Source organism: Trachurus trachurus (genome assembly GCF_905171665.1).
Source record: "Trachurus trachurus genome assembly, chromosome: 10".
In the NCBI taxonomy this organism is placed as follows: Eukaryota; Metazoa; Chordata; class Actinopteri; order Carangiformes; family Carangidae; genus Trachurus; species Trachurus trachurus.
In genome coordinates, this window is record NC_139894.1 from 28,556,660 (window position 1) to 28,578,418 (window position 21,759).

The following is a 21,759-nucleotide window of genomic DNA, read 5'->3' on the forward strand; positions in this document are numbered from 1 at the left end:
AAACATAATCTCAGTGACCATTCAGCTGGTGAATGACACTTCAAAAGCCGACACAGCAGAACAAATGAAATTTGCTTCTGAAAGTTGTTTGCAGGGATCCGCAGCGTGCAGCATCACACATCATTTTAGCAGTATTATTCGACTTAGATACAGTTGACAAAAATCCTACACACGGCTTGGGACCTGAATGAGTCACTCGCAGGCTCCAAACGTAACTGATGGGTCCTGACGTGACAACAAAGCCATCTCTTCTTGTGCAGTTGCTGTAGGTCCAGGGATAAGGGAGTACCTTAGAGCAGTGCCCTGTTGACCCCAAGATCAAAATGTAATATTATCTTTCTGCTCACTCGCTCACATGCTCTCTCTCCCAGAAATGATCTATCGCACCCAGGGTAAGATAGTAGACGTTCAGGCAGTCACTATGGCCCATTGACCTTGCCTGGAAGCCACCAATATCAGCATCCAAGGCTAATATACACACATTCTGGTCATGAAAGGCACACACACACACACACACACACACACACACACACACACACACACACACACACACACACACACACACACACACACACACACACACACACACACACACACACACACACACACACACACACACACACACACACACACACACACACACACAAGCATTATACCTACCTGCATTAGGCTTCTTTTCTTCAACTATTTTCAATCCTCAAAATCCATAAAAAATATATCTAATCAGATTGTGATGGCTGTTTATATGCAAATTAGTAATTATGTAGATCCTTAAATTAGTTATCTGCATCTTTTGGATGTTTTGTTATTTTACAGATAACATTAGCATCAGGCTTGGGGAGTAACAAATTACATGTGATGGCATTAGGATACAAACAAAAGGTAACTCAGTACACAGTACTTACAGTACAGTACTTACAGTACAAACTTACAATTTTAAAATCAAAGATATAGAGTGGCTTTATGTCTCACAGTGTGCACACATTGCAACACTTTACAACACAACACCACAAGAAAACAACAGGTGAAACAACTACCCACCCCAATTTCCCACACACTGTTCCATCTCCATTGCGGTTAAGCTCCGACTGTCGGATCAAACCATCGGCCGCACTGCATGTGTGTGATCACGGGAGCACTACCAGCAACTATACAGGATTTTCCCCTTAACTATGCTACACTTTTAGCTTAATTACAGTAAACAGCTTTGGAGTAATTGTGATGGTTTAATACATGACATGTAACTTGTTAAAGGGAGAATGGCTGAAAACCAATGCCGGTAACCAATAATCTCATGTTTATGACAGATAAAACTACACAAATATACACATTGTATTTAACATTGTTGTAAACAAATGAACATGGCTAGGAGGAGGGTTAGCAAAACAGCAGAAAAGGGACGAGACTTGCATAGATCCCCTTTATGTTTGGTATTGTAGTAATCCAAAAGTAACAAAAATTAGTAAATTACTGATTACATTACAGGTAACTTGTAATTGTACTGGATTATTTTCTAAAGTAATTTGCCTTCTTCTGAAGTTAGCATGCTAACCAGCTAGCCCTGGCCTGTTCCAACTAGTCACTTCACTGCAGCCTCCAATCTGCCCTGAAGATGTAGCATTAGTCAGAGGTTGTATTATGACCTCTTGTATTTTTAAGATGACAATGTCTGAAGCTTTTGTCAAGTGACAGCCACCACCGCACACTCTGCACCAGGGCAAATGGCCCTTTCAAACTTAGAATATTTTGTTGTACAACCAGTTCACAGAGGTCAATGGACCTCTGAGGAGTAATTCACTCAGCCCTGGAGCGTATACAAGCCAGTCCTGGTGGTGTATTAGTGCATGTATCCTTTCGCATTTAACCACTCTCCTTTTTTGTCAGTTTTTCTTTTTTTTCTGCCCATCTTGAAGCCTTTAAGCACAGTGACTCTATCATCAGTGTATGGGACATGTCACACTCTGAAAACAAGGTTACGGCCACGGTCACGCACACCGGTCAAATTCCTACACCTGCAGCATTAATCCCTCTTCTCTTTCTCTTTCTGTTGCCCACCCGGCCTCCAGCTACTGTATTTTTCTCCCATCTTCCCATCATCTTTTCTTTTATTCCATCTTTTGCCCTCTCTCCCTTGCTCTCTCTCTCTCTTTCCCTCACTCTCTGATTTGTGCTCTCTCTCCACAGTGGCGGGTAATTAAAGTGGTCAGGGCCATTCTATTACCCAGAGGGGGTGGGAGACTTATTCAAAGGCTGCTGAGATCAAAATGAAAACCAATTAGCGCTAGGGTTCTGTCCTTTTATAATGCAGGCAGAGCCAGCAAGCTTATTGGCTGGCCTCTGTCTTTCCCTCAATGCAGAGAGCACTAGCGGGCTCAGGTTGGATTGAGGTTAAAGTAGAAAAGATGGAAATGCACAAGGGAACGGAGGAGCTGTCTTTATCAGGTGTCATTGAAGAGGTGCTTGTAGGTCCATATGCATACAGAAGGGACACACATGGTGTGCTAATGCAGGAACATTGCAATTGTTAAATCATCATGACATCATGGGGTTTGTAACCTTGGCCACAAAGACTGAGAGGACAGAATGGAGAAGGGAGACGGCTAAAGACTTTGAAACAATTAAGTATCCATAATGGCCAAAGGCTGGTGTGAGTGAGAGGAAGTATGGTAAAAGATCAAATTAAATATACGTTTTTGGTCTCAGGTCAATTCGCTTTTATTTATAATGACAACATAAAATGACAATAACATCAAAGGAATGCAGAATTTTGAAAATAATGAAGCATGCTGCTAATTGAAAGGAAAGGCTGACTAGTGAGCATGTTGATGTTTACTAGGTTCACACACAACATACAGCTGAGGCTGATAGGAATGTTTTTAGTGTCACTCTGACCCCATCATTCTACAGTTCATCATCTGAGAGCCAAGAGCTTCTCTACCAAAATCAATTTGCAAAGTCATTTGAATTCAGCTTCATGTGACAAATGCAAATAGCCTAGTCCTGCAGGGGTGATGTGTTTTAAAAAAGCCAATGGGATTTTTACATTACCTTGTGGATCACTGCTCTGTGACAAACAAAAGTTAATGATTTTTACTATTATTATAATTTGTTCAGCATGATCATTTTATGATGGCTTTAATAAATGTTGACAACCACAGACCTTATGTCAGCCATCTAATATGCCATTAAAAAAAGACAAGAAAACATGAACTTCAAAATGAGAGGCCCAGACGGACTAGAATGTGAACCCATCTCTAAATCTTAGGGTCATTCCTGTGACACTCTATTCATCTAATTGTTTATAAGACCTGACAGTTTAGATGCTTGGTTTCATCTCAATAATATTATACTACTGTCAAAGACACAGTGATTACCTATCATTAGCTCTCCTGAACATGAGCCAGTGGGTCATATCAGCTCATACCAACTTAACAGAATTGGAGCCGTACGGATCCGAAGACATTACACTTTGAAAGCTTTCGTGATATTCCCATAGTGTTCCTCTGCCAGAATAAGAATTAGCTCAGCTGTCACAGATTGTTGAAACTGTGCCAAATGCCTGTCCATTAGAGACCTTGGATTTAAGCCATTGCGCCTAATGTCTACTTGATTAAAGGAATACCCTGTCTTTTTTGGCAAACAAGTACTTTGATCAAATTATTATTGCACGATGATATGATTTGTAACAGCTTTACCTTTGGGTCATTAGTATTAATTCCTGTTGTGCCAATCCACTAAAACAGGGCAGAGCTACAAATTTGCTTTACTCCAAGACAGAAAAAAAAAAATCTTCCTCTGGTGATATCATATGAAATGAACGGTAACATTTAGTGTCACATTTTACTGCTCAGACAGTCAATTCATTGTAATAACCATGCCCACATCCTCCAGCCCGCAGGTGTCTATTAAAATCATGTAAAATAACTACTGAAACAAGGTCTGGTCAACTGTGTGGACAAAATATATGAAGCAGCAGATAGAATGATTCCACTTGATGTTGATAGGAAAAATATTTTGCGTTTAACAAAGCATACTTTTGGTAAAAAGTTTGACAATACACTTTTATACAATTTATTTCCTTGATGTCGTTGGATGTGCCTCTGCCTTATCTGTTATAGTCATACATCAAAAACCTCAGTTGTTTGTCAAATGTCTTTAGATGTGTCTTATTAAAAGAATACAGATTTACCATTGAACAAAGTCTTAAATTACCTCAGAACTAGCAGCAAGAGATATCAGTTCTTCTTCCTCCTCAAAACCTGTTGCCAGAATCACCCACAAGGACATTTACCCACAAAAACACGACTGCAGACTGTTATTCGATCTGAGAATTGAGTGTGTTATATGAGAAGCAGCTAATGTAGCCTCAAACCATTCAAGAGGGCAGTTTATGAGACTGTATACAACCCCCTCAGAGCTACTAAAGTTTTTACACAACAGTACTGTAACCCAAAGCAATAGTTAAACACGTTCATTAAAACACTAATTTACTTCCTTCCATGAGAAACGTCATCGTTTGTCTGGTAAGGCTAGAACTAGTGGCTACATCACATCCTGGACTGAAATGAGGTAGCCTGGTCTGTGAACGCTTCACATTCCCAGCTTTACCCTTGCTTACATCAACAACGTATTGTGTGTCGCATGTGCTTGCCAGGTGACAAGACTGACCTGTGGCAGAGAGGCACGTATGTCCGCACTGGCTGTGATCTCTGCTGGTGTGCCTCTACCTCCAGCTCTTTGTAGGTTAATGACATGCTGGAGTTATTTTAATGGTAAATTCATTTCTGATCTATTTTTGGCAGAAAAAGTAAAACAAACAAACAAAAAAAAAAAAACACTGTCTCCAAATGCAGCAGCTAAAAATGGCTGTATTTTTTTTTTAAATTTCCATTATCTGTAGCATATCAGATTCAGGAAACGTAGGCAGACCTGGGTTCAAATCCAACCGGTGGCTTGTCGCTGCGTGTCGACCCCTCTCTCAGCAACACTCCTGTCTCTCTTTTCCCTGCATGTTAATTAAATTAAGAAAAGAGAGAAACACGAACAGAAAATGGAAATGACAGTTTGCCTTTTTAATTGGCTTCATGCACAGGATTATTTCTTGGCTGACCACAGCTGCTACACACCAGCTCTGACTCAAGAAAGAAAGAACACTAAAGTCTTCTTTTTTAAACAAACCAACTTTTTTTTTTTTTTAAACAATGAAAGTTACTGAAACTATTTTTACTTTTCTCATTTAACCATAGCATCTGTAGTTATATGTGACTGAGCTTTTGGTGTTTCAGGAATTACATTTATGTTTCAAGGGGATGAAATTTGTTTTCAATAGAATGATTCTGAAGAAGAAATCCCCATCTGAATGTGTCTGTCTACATTATTTAAAAACTTTTTTCTCTCCCTTTATCTCCCTCTAAGAAGCAGCTCGTAGCTGCTGTTGAGGTGAATAATGTTTAATTTAAATCCCATTCTAAGGTATACCAAACTTTATTTCCTCCACAGAATGGTAGATTAATCTTAATTAAAAGTGGAATCAAAAGCAGGCTGAGCAGTTCTAGGATTTCTTTCCCCCTCTCACATCACAAATGAGATGTAATTACATTGAATGTGATCACAAAACAATACAGCTGATCAAAGTACACATTGCCATGTATTCACTGAGACACTGCAAAATGAGATAAACATACAAAAACAATTCAATAAGCATTGGTAACACTTTATAATAAGTACACACTATTAGGCATTAGTTAAGCATTAATAAATACTGAATTATTCATAACATATGACTACTTATTAATATGTAGTTTATAAATACAGTTAGTGCTTATCAATGATGAGTACAATGTTTTAACTGTATTTATAAACTACATACTAATGAGTATTTGTGTGTTATAAATTATGAATTCAATATTTAATGCTTAACTAATGCTTGTGTACTTATTATAAAGTGTTACCTAAGCATTTAATACGATTTTTTTAGGGTAGAAAATCTCCAACTTCACTTTTCTCTCACACTTCACTCTACTGAAACCCTCTTTCAGATCCTGTCCAGTGTACACTAATAATTAACTGAGAATTAGATTCAAAATATATTTAGTTTTACATCTGATAAAATATTAAGTGGATCAACAGTTTCTCGGTGTGTCAAAAAAGTTTTTTTTTCTGTCCAACAAGTTGAAGAAGTAAAGTTTCTCCTCCCTGTCAACTGGTTTCAGCATAGAAAACAGCTGTCAAGAGATAGATGGATAGATTTCTCCTGTTGCCAACTCCTCAGATAGATTCTCATGGTCAGAGGCAAATATTAAATTCCCATTCGATCCTTTACTCAGTGCTGGCATTATAATTCACAGAAAGTTGGTCTGTCTGGGTTCTTTTAGAAATAAGACAGAGCTGGTGCTTAATGGGGAATTGCTGCTGGACTGTGTCTCTTGCAGCTCTGCAGTTTGACCCACCACACTCACTTGATGGTAATAAGCCCTGTGTCCAGCAAGTCGTCAATTACTGTCTCCTCTGTCCCCCAGGCTTCATACAAATCAATAGTTTGGAGGTTTGAAGGCCGGGGTAGTGATCGGTCACCGTGCACTACCCCACTTAGCTTCTGTAGTACCACTTGAAACCCAAAGCCAAAGAGAGATTCTGGCTGAATCCATCCAAATGAGCAATGGGAGTACCTGTTCTTCTGTGTTGAGGTCAGTGCGTTGACCCTTCAGGTCACTGTGATGGAGATGGGTAATTTATCTAGTCTCTGTCTTCATCTGTTCTCTACTCCGCCCTTCAGGCGATGTACGGATCATTCAAGTGCATAGTGGATGGGAATAGTAGGACACATGTGACTTGACTGTAAGAGTTTGATGGAACAACTGGTGAGAAAATGCCTGAACTTTTGACTCAAAGTATTTTAGTTCTGTCATTCTACCACAGTACTTCCATTTACCTCTTACCAGAAAGCTCTGTGAATCGGCTGCACTGGGTAATTTTCTTAGAAATGGTGGTTTGGATGACAATCCTTGGTTGCTAGTCCACCAGTGTAAAATCTATTGACAAATATTCAGAGTGCTGTTATTGCTATATTCTACTAATCTTAATGGTGCCCGTTGTATACTGTCGCACTGCCTCTAAAACTCACCACCCATTTTGTCTGCATGGTAGGGTTTAATATAGTATGTGTTGCAGAAGTCACTGGTGTGTTTAAGTACTGCATCACGGATTCCCCAGTGTGACTGCAATATTGAGACTGCCAATTCTTTTTTTTTTTTTTTTTTCATTTTTTCATTTACTACAATCAAATTTAGGAAAAACAACTGATTTAAAGTGACAATATGAATCATACAACTGAGACAGAGAAAATACCACGTCACAGAACCAACAGCTGCATGACTTTGAAGAAAGAACCTTTTGCAACCCTTGCCCCGTTAGCATTTGGTCCCCTTCCTCTCTCCCTATCTGACCTCTGACCTTTCTGCCTCTGCAATCTGTTGGTATTGGATTAAAAGGCAATAAATAAGTAAATAAAGTTAAATAAATGAAAAAACTCCACTACTTAATTAAACTAAATAATAACCTATACCTGTATGTTATTAAATGTCAGATCAAATTATCTTTTTTTTTTAATTTTAAGGTGATTGTGAAGGTGTCTGTCAAGTCAACATAGAGCCCCCAAAAACAAACCAAGAAAACAAAGATCACAAATTTGCTTCAGGGTGTCAATTATTTGTGAAACATACAGAATATACCATGTTTCTTGGCATTTTCATGTCACCAACCACAATGATGTAACAACAGAACCAGCTGATTCACCTGTTCCTCTGGTGCTAATATGCTAGTAATGAGTGTAACAATGTTTCTCCCACTCACAAAATAACAGTTTAGTGGTTAGCATGAGTAGCATTAGCCACCAAACTATAGGCTACTAACTGCTCAACATCAGTGCTTTGATCTTAATTTTTATATTACCAATCTTTAACTGAACCACAAAAAGTTCTGTGATGAACTTATGTGATTTTTTTAATTTTATTTTTTGTCCCTTAGTCAACCAAGAGATCAGCTGTTTGGAGGCCTAGCTGTTGATGGACTGGTCCTCTCAGCCCCAATCAGCCCCACTGGAGTGACCTACCAAACAAAACCAAGCAGGACTGACAAGGTTCCTGTCAAATACAACATCCACTCTATTCATTCTAATTATTTGGTTTGCCCCTAAAATTCATTTGTGTTTGACACGGCATTCATTCATTGTTACCTCTAAGTATGCTCAGATGTGACAAGCCGCTCAAGCAGAAAGGTGTTTTGAATTTTTCTTTTTTCTTTTTTTTGGGAAGAAAACCGATCGACTTAGAAGTGAAGGAGCTGATTGAATTGAAAGCAAATTAAACCAGGCCGTGGTTATTATGGAGATTGAGTCATCATTCTTCTCGTGTCTTCTCTGTCCCCCAGGCGTCCTGCAAATCAATCTGCAGCTGAAGTGGTCAGTGGTCAGTATTGCTTCCAGCAGGAATGGGGGACTGGTAAATGGGACCAAACATAAGCTGTAATGGATTGGATCTGAAAACAAGCTAGAGGTCATGATGAGGAAGATGGGGTATTCATTCATTCAGTGGCCGTCTTGTGAATTACTGTCCCCGTGCCCCATCAGGCCCCTGGCTGACTGATGCAGCTGAGGCGAAGAAGCCTGATGACCCATCTGCCTGTGAATGAGGACGCACAAAAAAAAGGGTTATGGACCAATGTATTAGTTTCCAAGATGTCCAATCAGTGTGGCTGAAGTGGTTTTGGATGCCACCCCTGTGCCCTGTTTCCTGAAGTGCCCTTCTGAACCTGAGGGATATATATTGCTACGATTACTTTTTAGCTAATTATGAATCGTCACTTGTCATCAGCAAGCCGAGCCGCGGCTGAATGAGCGATGATATCTTTGTCTAATTGTTGCCATTTATCTTCTTTAGAGACTGAGCTGAGAGGGAAATCCAAACATACACTTTCCTTTCTTTCCCTCTCTGTGTGATTGAACACAGTGTGGTATAATTTGTTCTGTAGTCGCATCATGCAGATGATTAAATTAGCAGCTCTGGGTTTGGTTCGTGCATTCGCCTCAAACTAAGGTGACACCGTATGACTATTTAGTGCTTAATTGGTTTTCAGTAATCAGTTAATGAGATTGCACACATGCAGCATGCACGTATGTGTGCTTGGTTTTGTGGTCACTGTGTTGTAACTGTTAGCATTCTGTTAACTGTTCAACGTTTTCATGTGTATTAGCAATATGACTCACAGTCTAAAAAAAAGATTGAGAGGGGTGGAGAGCAGTACACAGTCCCATCGTGGTGATTGAGCTGTTTACTACCAACAAGTAAATATGATCCAGATTAACCTTACTCTTGTGTTAGGGTCACCACTGACCTGTTTTAGGTTTTTAACGCATGAAAGTACAACATAAATCTGTTTATTGCATCAAGGCCTTTTCACTTTGTCAGGAACCTCTATTTAAACAAAATAAAACAAAACAAAGAAAAATGTTACCACAAAATTCTAAAATGCTATGGTTAAAATTAAGACATTTGTTTTGTTAGGGTCAGTTTCAACCCGGTTATAACGATAAGAACAATAATGAGAGTATAAAACTGCAAAACCAACCTTTTCATGGATATCGAAGCCTAACAACGTGACCAAGAGATGAGAAACAAATGGGATGATGCCCTATGTTTAACCTGGGAAGTTTCTGATAGTGATCCTGAGTAACATGTTTTGCCGCGACAGACAAGTTCCTGACAAGTGAAAACCCAAAGTGACTCTTGACATCTTAACTGGAGACACAGACTGGGAACTGAATCAAATACTCAACTGCCAAGAATTACCTCTCTCACTCAATGTCATGATGACTATCTATCTCACCAGGCTGTGAAATGCCAACTGCCAGAGAAAATCCTTCACACCACTTCTTGTTTTTTTTCTTCAGAGTAGATTTATCCAAAAAAAGGCGTTGGGAAGGAAGTATAATTGGACCACTGAGTATATAACCATCATTCATTTGTTAAAATGTAGTTAAAATCAGTCTTACATGAACCTTCATTATCAAATCAGTTATAGATTAGCAAAGTAGTGTAAGTGCTATCCTGGGGGGGCTTTAAAGAGAAGTTTGATTTTGGTTAGGGCTAGAGTCTCATATTAATGTGGATGCATCTAGATTACTTACACTTGTTAATGGGTCTTATTATTTAGTGGTCGACTCGCCCAGCACTTCCTAGTTTTTGGTTTCCCGGATGTCCGGCGGTGATGGGAAAAACCCTGCCGGATCCCTAGTTGGCATTGTTTATGGTCGGAACTACGACGGTATCTGAATGTCTTTGAACCTCCGACTTTCGTTCCAAGAATTTCACTGTGCGCACAGAAGCTCATGGGAACTGTAGTGTGAAAACACTTTGCTTTCTGAAAGTCCTCGTAGTCCCTTTAATATTACACATTTACATTTTTTTCTCATGGGCCACATACTATAATTGAATATTGGGCCAGATCTGGCCCCCGGGTCTTGAGTTTGACATGTGTGATCTATAGTGTCTGCCCTAGAGAAGTAAGCTGCGCACAGGCCATTCTTCGCCTGCAAAGCTGCATGTCAGTGCTAACACTGGCTATGTGGCACTAGCAATATTCTCAAATAGTTCCTTTACCTGTCTCTCAAAACCACTGCATATGTATTTTGTATGTTTGGTTTCTTGAGCTGAGAGGGAATGAGAAAGAGGAGCTCTAGAGGCTGAGACCTTCATGGTCTGATTTGATTTGATTTGCTAGAAGAGAGTTTAAGTCTGATTAATGAAATGCTTTAAAGGCTTTTCTATCATGTTTTGGCAGCCAAGTTACTTGTCATTGCATGATGACAATCTTGGTGCTTGAACTGAAATCCTCATTTACATAGTCTAAGTCAAAAAACAACCGTAAGGGCAGCATAGCCTACACCCAAACTCTTTTAAAATAAAACAAAGACATGTGAATATTTCAGAAAAACACTCATTAAACGTTTTCAGGAAAAGGCTAATGGAACCAGCCTGAACTTCTCTCTGATTTAGAGACTTATTAACATAAAAATGAATAAAGGAAGGAAATGATGATATTTATGTGACAGCTGCACACTTGCAGGTGAAATGCCAAAACCAGGGGGTAAGCACTGCACAAATCAGACATGCTGCTGGAGTATTGTTCTGCACATTCAAAAAAATGTGCCTGTCCTGGCATAAAAATAAATAATACACACATATGTATCGGTGATATTCTTACACACACACACACACACACAGACTGATGCACGCAGCAAGAGCAGTAAAATTTGCGTTGCTCAGCGGTTGCTGCTGCCTTTGGCCTGCAGACACGGAGAGGGTTGAAATTCAATCAGTCACACTCTGGCAGGAACCTGGAGAGTGTGTGTGTGTGTGTGTGTGTGTGTGTGTGTGTGTGTGTGTGTGTGTGTGTGTGTGTGTGTGTGTGTGTGTGTGTGTGTGTGTGTGTGTGTGTGTGTGTGTGTGTGTGTGTGTGTGTGTGTGTGTGTGTGCACGCATTGTAAAACGTGCATCTTTGCATATCCCTGCATGAGTGTGTGCACAATAGCCGAGTGGCTGCTGCTTACCCACAAGTATTAGTGCCTGTATATGCACACATCCGGATGACGGAGAGAGTGTGTGCAGTGATTCATGAGGTGTAGTGGGACTGTGTTTGTGCATGTGTGTGTGGGATGCACATGCAGTGGCATGATGACAGTGTGTGTGATTTGATTCCGTTGCTCTTACATTTCTCCTGCTTTACCCCTAATAAATCTATAATTTGCAGGAGAACGCACATTCAGAGTTTTGATTTCCTGGTGGTGTTTCCTCTCCTAAAGGTGCAGATGGAAAATCATATTCAGTGTGTTCCCATGGGAATCTTTTATTCACCCTGAAACAAGCAACAGTAACAACAAAGCGTAACTCATTTACACCTGGATGAGTATCTACATATCTCATCTGGAAGATTAAACAAACAAACAAACCAAAAAAACTGTTAATGCAGATGAATGCACACAGCATATTGTGGTTGTCAAAATGGCCAGATAAGCTCTAAATGTGCTCTTGATTAACTGCTTCAATGTCTGCAACCTGTGCAGCATGGCCATGTTGCCTGATTTTGAAATGTCACTTGTCTGTCTGATCTGCACAGTGAAGGACACTCACAATGACTAAGTAAAGGGAAGAACTTCATCCTGACCCTCAGCCACAGAAAACACTGAAGCAGACGACTTTGGGCTTCATCAAGTGAAAAGGTCACTGATGCTGCTCTTCAAACAGCCTTGCACCTACATGATGTATGGGAAATTACATAATTCACCATGTCCTGCACTGGCAAGTAAGTGATCACACAATAGGGCTTTGACATTTGCCCAAAAAAACATATTTTAATATTTTAATATATTCAAATATTTATTGATAATATTTTGATTTTTTTTTTAATATTCAAATTCTTTTTGGAAAAACAAAGTTTGATGTCAAAGCCCTACCACACAATGGCAATCACACAGAATGAAGTGTCACATTTTTTGGATACAATGTAAGTCCAACCACACTACATACAACTTGTGATAATGATAAGTGTCACAAAATGCTTTTAGATGGTAGTGACTTGAGTGAATAAAAGCAAAAAATGTAAAGAATAGTAATTAAAAGTGAAGGGCAAGTCATGCCCTTGTGTTGCCAGACAGATCCAGACAGAACTCGATTTCCCCACCAGTATCATTTATTATTAGTTGACAGCATTTTTGATGATAATCACTAATCTTTCAACGCTCAGAGAATATTTTGTTCTGTGAATGTGTAATCAGTGAAAATAATCAAAAGAAAGAATAGAGCTTTGTTTTTAACACAATTTATTCTAGTTTCATTCTGTTTAAATGTCATTTAAGGTCAAAAACAAAACAAAACAAAACAAAAAACAATACAATATAATATTTTTTTTGATCACTTTCATATGGTAAATTCAACTATTGGAACAGTTTTCTAACACTTATTTGCATACGGATCTGTTTGCTGGGAGCTGGCAAGTCATGCATACAAACATCAATTCATTCTTTTTTCTTTTTTTTCCTTTTTGAATATTTCTCAACTTCAACCCCATATTTGGAACACAAAAATAGTTTTCATGTTTGCATGTTTTCAGACAGAGTACTGACTGTTTTTATTTTTCACTGTATGTTTCTGGGAGCTGCTTTTTGGGAGTTTGGCAGAATCATAATCACCTGGGCCACACTAGGCCTCATTGCAGTGTTTGATTTGTAAAAGGAATGTATGTATAGTTAGAATTATTTTGATAACGTTGTGCAAAATGTGTAACACCTTTTTTATTTTTTTATTTTTTTATGAGTATTGTCTTTTCATTCTGCCTCTATCACCTCTGGCAGGTGGGAATGGAGAATGAGACCTGAACCTGTATCCTCGTCCCATCTCATAATCAGATATTAGCAGGCAGTGTTGGCTTTGGCTTATAGCAACTTAATACATAGTCTATATCTGTTGATATGAATGAGAATTTTAATGTAAACATTGTTGTCTCCCTCACTTCTGTGATCCTCATGGCTTTGCGTGATGATGCCGACTACCTGCTGGCTGCTTGTAAGTAATGTTAAGCTGCTGTTGTTCACATTAAATTTGAAACATCTTCCTGTTCAAACTTACAGGTGCTATAGTGAATCATTCTTTCTGGCTACTGACTTGTCAGATCATGGCTGATGGAGCTTTTCACAAAGAAATGGTTATAACAGCAGGACTCAGGGAACATTATGAAATAGATATAAGCTGTTTATTGACCACTGAGACCATTCAAATCCATTTATGGATGAGGCTCACAAGATATGGTTAAAACTCAGGAAAAAGAAAGTGGGTCTTTACTTAGCAAGTGAAACCACTGCTCCCAATGACCTAACTATGAAACATATAAATAATTGCAGAGCCAAAAAACAGTTGAACTTAAATAATTACCACATGAAACAGATTTCTGGACTGTCAACAAATACAAATAATACAAATAATCAAACCGACCCTCCATGAATTTTAACCAGTGCTTACATTATCTAAATATGTGTTTTCTGTCTAATGGAAATTATGGCAATAGTAAAATATGATTGTCAGTCAATAGACCAAATCTTTTTTAATTAGAGTGTCAGGTGCGTGTGACATAACGCCAGGATGCAGAATTTTAAGATGAACTGCAAAGAAACACTAGGATGCATGAAGTGTGACTGAGACTTAGGAAAGGATTCATGCTTGAGGTTTTGCAGAGGTAACACTAGCATGTGTGCGTGTGTGTGTGTGCTGCTGTGATGCCAAGCTGCTGTTTTTTGTCAGACTGAATGGTCAAATGGCTTTCTTCTTTTTTCCCTTGGCAGCTCAAGTGAATTGTGCCTCGGTGTGTTGAACTGCATGCGGTTGTCTTTGTGTACTAGGAGGCTTCCGTACGTGTGTTTGTGTGTGCACAATCGCCTGTGTGCGCGCGCGTGTGTTTCCTGGGAGTTCTACCTCGGGCTGTCGGAGTGAGTTTCTGTCTTCTATACAAGCAAAGGTTAGCTCTCCCAGGAACAGCCCACTGCCGAACTGCCCTTTGCACACACACACACAGAAGTGGGTATGTGTACATACACACACATGGAGTACACACCAATCCACACAAATACACATTCACAGGTGTATCCAGACAGGCTTTGTCTGACAGGGAAAAGTTGGGAAAAACACAGTGGCTGACATTTGAAAACACTGTCATTTGAACAGTGGGAGATGGATGTCTAAAATGACTACTGTAATCCTTTTCTGATATTTCTGTCTCTTGTATTTTTAACTTAAGTTCATCTTTGTCAACTTCACTTTCTTTTTCTTCCTTCCTTACTTTCTACTCCAATTTTCTTTTCCATTCTTTCTTTCCAATTTCACACCTTAATATCAACCTGCTCTTCCTCCTCCTCCTCTTTTCCTTCTGTTTCTCTATTTTGTCCAACATTTTCTTTCTTCATCACCATGACAATCAAATTAGGTAGGGGGTAATCAGTGGAATTAGCTTTAGCTTTATAGCTGGGGTCACTGTACCTGTGTGTATATTTATAGTTTTTTCTGCATGTAGCCTATATTTCATTCATTTTCTCCTTGGTGACATCAGCTGCACCGATTCTCACTCTACTGTAGGATGTGTGCCGCTCACAGCTAGCTAGCTAGCTAGGCCTTGAAAAAATAGATCCCTTGTGCTTTACTTTAGTGTTCAGTGCTCTGCAGGGAATGTTAGCTAGCTGTTTAACACAATTAAATACCATTAGCAATCCCAGTAAGTTTAGCCTATGTGTATAGAGGGACATCAGCGTATGCACACATGTCTACGAACGCTAAAGCACATTGAAGTTAAATGTCCCATGCATACCCATACATTAGTAGGTTCATATACCATGCACACAGGCCCAACCCACACACACATACATATTGTCCATGCAATCCCTGCCTGCCAATAATGAGACGGAGGATAATTGCTGGAAACAAGTCAACCATGTCACCTCTGTTATTACACCGTAGTCATCAATATGGACTAAGGCAAAGGACAGAGTGTGTGTTCATGTGTTTGTGTGTGTGTCTGAAAAGGAGAGTGACACAGAGAAGAACAAAGAGGCAAAGAGAAAGGGAGAGAGGGTGGTCATGCAATTGATTGGCAACATGATTGAATGGCTCTTCCAAATGTTACAATGAGAGCGAGAGGTCGAGGGCGCTGCTAGCTAGCGTCCCTTACAGGCTGCAGAGTTCATTACAGCCAATGACACAACAGCACCAGACAAAACAAACAACACAGTGACTGCTGTATCTCTTTAAGTGAAAAAGCCCCTGTGTCAGTGAAAAGGTTGTATCATTTTGGAAGCTTGAATGTGATCAAAACATTATTTTTGCATGGATTATGGGTCCAAAAATGAGAGAGTTTATCTTCCACACTGTGTGGTGTGAAATCAGAAGATGTAATTTGCCAGTTACATCACAGAAAACTGGGGAGATGGAGACTTTAATGATCTGTTTCTGCTCAACTCTGTTTAGAGTTTCTAGAAAAGGAAACAATTTCCCACAGAAACAAACACCAACACAGGAACGTTAATTGTTGCTGGTGCCATGTGATGGAGAACATTTACATAACATCAGAGTGATTCTCAGTGCTTAAAACTTTCCCTCTTCTCTTGTAAAACAAACTGCTTTCCAAATGGGGATGGATTTTCGGGTTGTTCACGCTGAAGCTATATGTATGGATAGCGAAAACTGCACATTTCTGGGTCTCTGCCAGGGACCCAGAAATTTGCAGGGACATTTGCAGAGACTCCCTGGTCTCCACAAGGGGCAGCAATGAGATAATTCCAGCCGCACCCGTATGAAAATTTGCTCAAGCCACACTCCGAAGTTTCTGTTTCACCTGAAGTGGCTACAGTGTTCTGTTCGTAAAAGACTAAAAGAGAGACGACCAAGTCGTCAATTTGGTAACTCCTACACCTCTGTTTCCCTTGTTGGATTGTTGGTTTGTTCAGCCTGGCATTCAACTTTAATCATCATGTAATGCCTGATACGTGTCAGAGAGATCGAGTCTGGAGAGAGGCGCCAGAGGGAGTTAGTGAACCTGCATTTATGTGGTTGTGGAGTTTATTTCAAAGATTGTTTTCCCCTTTAGCATCACATGGACAGCTAGCATAGCACATTAGCTACCTGTGCTGATTGGCACACATGACAGACAATGCTTTCCCAAAGCAGACTACCACCCTAAAATGTCATTGCACTAAAAAAGACAAAATTTCCCTCCATCTCATTGTAGTTTTATTATTCAATTCTTTTGCCCATCCAAAACAAACACACTTGGATTTAACTAATAGGCGAGAGCCTCCCATTGGATAATTAGCCGACTGCAAGGATGATTATGTTTCAGCTGGCAACAACCTATTTAACTTTAACTGATGCAGTCTCATTTCTTAAACAACTATGTCGGAAGATGTTAATCTGTTTCCGAAGGGTCAAATTATTGGCATGCATCAAGCAAATAAAACATCAAAGGAGATTGTTGAGACTACTAAAATTGGATTAAGAACTGTCCAACGCGTTATTAAAAACTGGAAGGATAGTGGGGAACCATCATCTTCAAGGAAGAAATGTGGTCCAATGTGACCACAGAGTCCAGACCTTAACCACATTGAGAATATTTGAAAAATTAATGCAACTCTGGATGGAAATAAATGTTGTGACACTACAGAAGCATATTGAAAAGATGCCACAGCGAATGTGTGCCGTTATGGTGGTCCAACGAAATATAAGTGTGAGACTTTTTTTTTTTTTGGACAGGCAGTGTATTTCTGTAGCTGCATATCATGCTTTTCCTCTCACCCCTTCCGACTCCTTTCATTAATAGAGTGTCATTTTACCTAGATTTCATGTCATGTCATTATCCTCAGTTAGCATCCTCTCAGTAGTGTGCAGCATACACAGTTAAGTTCAATAAAAACAAATAATCATAAAATATATACACTGTAGAAATGCAACAGTACAGTAGTGGTAAAGTAGCAGCATATAGAATGGTACTGTATGTATAATGCTGCCATACAGTATGTGCAATGGGTCTTTGCATAATGAATGTGTGGGTGGGCGGCTGGGTCATGGGGTTACTGTTCACAGACGTTTTCAGTGCTTGGCAGAGGGGGATGGAGCAGTTACAGCTGACCTGGTGTGGATGTAGTTGTGTAGTCTGCTCCTTCCTGATGGGTCATTTTGTTCATTTCATCTGGAGGGCTGTTGTCACTGCCGGCGATTGTCCTGATCACATGTATAAATGCTCCCGTTTAAACCTGCGTTCCTGCCTCTCTCTGACCCTCCCTCCTCCTTCTTCTCTCTAGTCTCCAGATTTAGTTGCTGAGTCCTGTTCCCTGAGCAGAGTCTGGACTTCGCTGTTCACTCGTGGATGAACCCTGGAGTCAGTACACCAGCTGTTGTTGATGTAAATACAGATCACACCGCCTATGCTCTCACTAAAGTCAACAGTCTGGTACAGAAGCAGCAGCCTGCTGGTTATGTTGCAGTTTTTTCTACTGTTTGGTTCCAGTCAAGACTCTGTTATTACCATCACTCAGCAGTTCAGAGTGAGCAAACTGACCCACTCGTCTTGCCTCGTCCATGTTGTTGATAAGTGACCAGGAATTGACAAAAATAGAGACTGGGGAGTGGATAGCCCACAGCTCTCCTTCCCTCCTCTGTTTCCCATACCTCCATCATTTGTATCATATTCCTCTGGGGATGATAATCCCACTGTGCTCGGGAGAGTGCCGGGTCTCTCATGGAAAGCCGCCCTTGTAAGATGTAATGTAGGATCCTCCGCAGCTCTGATTTGCTTAAAGCAGAAGTAAGCGGAATGTTTGTGTTAATATAAGTCTTAAATAGTTACAGTATATCTTCCGACAGCAATCACTTATATAGAGTGTTTGGTCTGAAACATGGCTCTGTCAGTCACTCTGCTCTGCTGTAAGCTGAGGAGAAAACTTTCCTTGTATCCTACAACCTTTATCCAATGAGGAGAGAGAACGGCATAAAGGGGCGGTCCTCTCTGTGTGTGCAGCCAAGGGATGCGCGTGCATGTGGTGACATAGAGACGAGGGCGGGGACTGGAAGTTAGCCAAAACGACTGGATCGCTTACTTCTGCTTTAAGTTACCACTTGGATGTGTCAAAATAAAACTGCATACAAACACCAGAAACCGTGGTGACGGGGGCACACAGAGAGCAACCCCGCTGCCATCTTGCTTTTTGGCGCTATCTAACCTGCTCGGACCAAATTGGCTTATGTTTCCATTTGAGAAAATGTGACATGAATGGTATTAAATTACAGTATAGGAAGGGGAGAGCACAGAAGACATTATCAGTGTGAGAAAGGGAACAAAATGAGATAAGGAATTAAAAAGATTTCCTCAAGGGTTGTGATCCAGTTGGAGAGGGTTTCCCTCATCTCTCTCGACAATGCTCTCTCCTCCACAGTCCAATTCTTTTTCACTTAGCAATTAGACTGTTGTGTCCATCAATACTCCGTAGTGCAGAGAGAGAGAGAGCTAGAGAATAAAGACCGTCTCCCAGTGTCTCAATGACACTCTTTCTTTGTTCAACTCGGGACCATTTGGGGATGAGATGATTCTCATAATCAATACCAACTTGTTTTGACTCAAAATGTCTCTTCTCTTTCTTTCTTTATTTGCCGGGTGGAGAAAAAATATTATAAAAGACTATTACTCCTGTTGAGACTGTCTCAGGTTCGATTGTCTCATGAACCTCCATCCTGCGGAAAAGCTTTCGGTAGCTGAGCAGCTCAGGGGACGCAAACCTGCAAATTTACGAAGCTTAAAACCGGGATGGAAATATTAATTGGTGGGGCGGGGTGGGGTGGGGGGGGGGGGTCTCACAATTCATTGCACGTGAAGCTGTCACAGATATAGTCATGTCTGGGGATAATGTCTGCACGGTGCAGAATTACATGCATGAGTATAATAATTTAATCTTCAATGCATGTATTCTTGATAAAATGCTTCATTATTTTATGTTTACTGCATTTATGCAGATTGATAAGCCTGCCGGGGCATTAAGTCCACTTTTTTCTTCCTATCTACTTACTAGTGTGTATTGTGTGACAGGAAACTTGGTCATGGTACTCATCTGAGGTAGATGAAGGTCTGATAGGATGATGAAGCCAGCGCTGTGTGACCCAAGTGCTGAGTGCATACTCCCACCTGTGAAGGGAACAAATGTGTATGTGTAGGGTACATGAGATGGCAACCTCTCAGGCTGGGAAATAAAGCCAAATATGGAGATGCTGGAATGACTCACCTATTTAAATTTTATTGAGGCTTTAAGTTATGTATAATTCAGGGAGAGCTGGTTTGAATGAGCGATGTTGAAGGATGTGTTCGCCACAAATCAGCATCCACGTAACAACCAGCTCTACGCACACTGCACCATTTTTCAAAGATGCAGGTGGTGAAGCAGCTTAGTTTGAACTTCAGATACCTATGGGCGATGTCACAGAGGTTACGTCCATCTTTATACACATGACATGACACGGTAAAATTGTCCCTTCTTTTAATAAATCAGTCCCTTAAGTTTTGCTTAAAGGGATAGTTCAACATTTTGGCAAATTGGCCCATTGCCATAACCCCTTTAGTTTTAGGAGTAGGTTTGTAACCTTTAATTGTCGGTGCAAGCAAAAATTTAGAATGGCGGAGCAGAACGGCGGAGTGTACAGCTCTGAGCAGCGAAGGCTCATAGAATTTCTTGGTTTCCCTCATCAAACTCATCAAATACACAATCCAACAACTCCAAAACACTCTTGTGGACAAGTTGTGACCTGCACATTCACCACACTATGACATAATAACGGAACGTTACCAGACAGAGTTGTTTTCGAGGTAACTTCATGTAAAACCGCTGATGCACACACGCAAGCAGTCTCTGCATTTGCCTCGAAAACAACTCTGTCTTGTAACATTCCATTATTATCCCATAGTGTGGTGAATGTGCACCGACAATCAAAGGTAACAAACCTACTGCTAAGACTATAGGGATAATGGCAATGGGCCAATTTGGCAAGATGTTGAACTATCCCTTTAAGTTCTTTACACATTGCCAAAATTTGCAATGTAGCAACACTGTTTATTTACTAGTCTTGCCATTCACACAATGATCTGCATATGACCTCATGTTTTCACATTCATATGCATTTAATATTCTATAACACTATCTGCCTTTAATGAGTTTACAATATGAGGTTATACTACGATCTATGAGCAGCTATTTGTAAGGACAGACTGGGCGCTACAGTGACTCGGTATCGGAAAATAACAAGATGGGCCAATTGAGACGGAGCTATCTTACTACTACCTGCTTACTTCAATAGACAAAAAGAAGCGATATAAATAAAAGCAAAACAACAGTGTGGCCTCCCAACACAAGACTCACCTCTAATTTATGAAAGCCACATCTTACAAATACCTCCTTTAACATCTTTTATTTCAAATTGCTAATTATAATAGCTCTATATAGGGCCTCAAAAGGCACGTATCTCCGACTTTAAAACCCTCACTTCTATCCTGCAGCTTTTTCTGCACATTTCATAACCCAGACAGAATATTGACTCCATCACATTATTCATGAGCCTCTAAGCAAAGCACATAAAAACCTAGATAGAAAAGCCTATACAGTATGCAGAAATTTAAAGTGGCGATTCATTTTGTTTAGAGGGCAAATTCTCTTTTTCCTTCCCTCCTCTGCCTGTGCCACTCTCTTTTTCTCTCATTACCCCCATGCTTCCTATCTGCATGAGAATTGCATATCAGTGCCTCACAGAGGTAGCGTAGTAGTTTCCCATGAAGCCCTATAGTATATTCAGATACAGAAAGTCATTTTAATGTGAGACCAGCATATATTTAGAGGGTGGGGGTTGGAATGACAGTGTGAAAGAACAAAAAAAAAAAAGCAGAGAGAGATTCATGAAAAGACGAAAAATATGTGCCGAGATAAAACGGAGATGGAAGACGAGCCCACAGTGACTCTGAGCCTGGAAGATGCAGATACAGCTCCTTGTTTTGACTTGCAGGCAGGTGTGCTGCTCCATGTAGACCAATCAGAACTGTTCATTTAATGAGTGGATAAATAATGATCTGAGCACTCTTATCTTTTGTGATGACAATAAACCGTAATTACTGTTATGACAATATACATTGCTCATC